The sequence below is a fragment of the Rhinolophus ferrumequinum genome, chromosome 4 (genome assembly GCF_004115265.2).
Source record: "Rhinolophus ferrumequinum isolate MPI-CBG mRhiFer1 chromosome 4, mRhiFer1_v1.p, whole genome shotgun sequence".
NCBI classification, from domain to species: domain Eukaryota; kingdom Metazoa; phylum Chordata; class Mammalia; order Chiroptera; family Rhinolophidae; genus Rhinolophus; species Rhinolophus ferrumequinum.
This window is the reverse complement of record NC_046287.1, coordinates 58,937,261-58,939,637: the sequence shown is the minus strand read 5'-3', so window position 1 is coordinate 58,939,637 and position 2,377 is coordinate 58,937,261. Positions and strand designations below refer to the sequence as shown.

General features: G+C 37.1%; 1 pseudogene; it reads left to right on the top strand.

Moving 5' to 3' along the window:
- The first annotated feature begins 509 nt into the window (after positions 1–509).
- On the top strand, positions 510–895 carry LOC117021658 (60S ribosomal protein L22-like; annotated as a pseudogene).
- The last annotated feature ends 1,482 nt before the right edge of the window (positions 896–2,377 follow it).

Genomic DNA, 2,377 nt, shown 5'->3' with positions numbered 1-2,377 from the left:
TTAAAGACAGAGAATCCTAAAAGCAGCAAGAGAAAGGCAACTAGTAACTTATGAGGGAGCTCCCATAAGACGGTTAGTTGATTTCTCAATAGAAACTTTGCAGGCCAGAGTGGATTGGCATGAAATATTCAAGGTGATGAAAAGTAAGGATCTCCAACCAAGACTACTCTATCCAGTAAGGCTATCATTTAAAATTGTAGGACAGATAAAGAGCTTCCCAGATAAGAAAAATCTAAAGGAGTTCATCACCACCAAACCAGTATTACAGGAATGTTAGAGGGACTTCTTTAAAACAGAAAAAAAAAAATCAAAATTATGAATAATAAAATGGCAATAGTTATATATCTATCTATCAACAATTACTTTAAATGTAAATGGATTAAATATTCTAATCAAAACACATATGATAAGAAAACAAATGGATGGATAATGAATGGATAAGAAAACAAAATCCTTACATATGTTGCCTACAAGAGACTCTCTTCACCCTTTCTGTCTCGGCTGCCGCCATGGCTCCTGTGAAAAAGCTTGTAGCTAAGGGAGACAATAAAAAGAAGCAGGTTCTGAAGTTTACCCTTGACTGCACCCACCTGTAGAAGATGGAATCATGGATGCTGCCAATTTTGAGCAGTTTCTTCAGGAGCAAATCAAAGTGAATGGAAAAGCTGGGAATCTCGGTGGAGGAGTTGTAACCATTGAAAGGAGCAAGAGTATGATCCCGGTCACTTCTGAGATGGCTTTTTCCAAAAGGTATTTGAAATATCTCACCAAAAAGTATTTGAAGAAGAACAATCTACGTGATTGGTTGCACATAGTTGCTAACAGCAAAGAAAGTTACGAATTGTGTTATTTCCAGATTAACCAGGATGAAGAAGAGGAGGAAGATGAGGATTAAAACTCATTACTCTGGAATGTTTTGTATGAGTTCTTGAATAAAATTTAGGAATCAAAAAAAGAGACAGAGAGAGAGAGAGAGAAAGCGAGAGAGAGAGAGAGAGAGAGAGAGATTCACTTCAGATTGGAAGACACACACAGAAAGTAAAGGAATGGAAAAAGATATTTCATGAAAATGGAAATGAAAAAAAAAAAAACCTCAAAAATAAAAAAAAATAAAAATTCTGGAGTAGCAATACTTATACCAGACAAAATAGACTTTAAAACAAAGGTGGTAACAAGAGACAAAGAAGGACCCAGTAATCCCATTTCAGGGTATTTGTCCAAAGAAACCCAAAACGTACTTCGAGGGGATGTGTGCATCTATATGTTCACTGCAGCATTGTTTATAATGGCCAAGATGTGGAGGCAGCCTAGGTGTTCATCAATGAATGAATGCACAAAGAAATTGTACATATATACATGAAATATTGCTTGGCCTTGGAAGGGAATGGGTTCTTGCCATCTGCAGTCGCGTGGATGGATGTGGAGGGTGGAGTAGAGTACAGTGGTACCTCGGTTTTCTAACGTAATCCACTCTGAAACATTCGAAAACAATCGACAGCTAGGCCTCAGGATCTTGCACTCAGTGGAAGCTGCGTGACATGTTCGACTTCCGAGGCGTGTTCAAAACCCGAAGCATTTACTTCCGGGTTTATGGCATTCATAAACTGAAATGTTTGTCAATGGAGATGTTCGAAAACTGAGGTACTACTGTATATCAGACAGAGAAAGAGAGATGCAATGTGATTTCACTTATATGTGGAATCAAAGAACAAAATTAACAACAAAACAGAAACAAACTCATAGATACAGAGAACATTTTGATAGGTGCCAGATGGGACAGGTTGGGGTGTGGGTAAAAAAAGGGAATGGATTAAGAAGTACAAATTGGTTGTTACAAAGTAGTTGTAGGGAATGTAGGGTATAGCATAAGGGATAATGTCAATAATATTGTAATAATTATGCATGGTGTCCGATGGATAATAGATTTGTCAGGGGAGGGGGTTGGGGGGCAGGGTGAAAAAGGTGAAGGGATTAAGAAGTACAAATTTGTAGCTACAAAATAGTCATGGGAATGTAAAGTATAGCATAGGAAATATAGTCAATGATATGGTAATAACTATGTATAGTGCTAGTTGGGTACTAGTTAGGAGGAACTCTTCTTAACTTATATAAATGTCTAACCACTATGCTGTACGCCCGAAATTAATATAAATTAATATTGAATGTCAAGTGTAATTGAAATTTTTTAAAAGGGGGGAAAAATGTGAAGGGGAATAAGCGGCCCAAAGTTCCAGGTATGAAACAAATAAGTCATGGGGATGTAATGTACAGCATGGGGAAAATAGTCGATAATATTGTGATAGGATAGTATGGTGTCAGATGGTTGCTGGATTTATGGTGATTACTTCTTTAGGTATATAAATGTTGAATAACTATG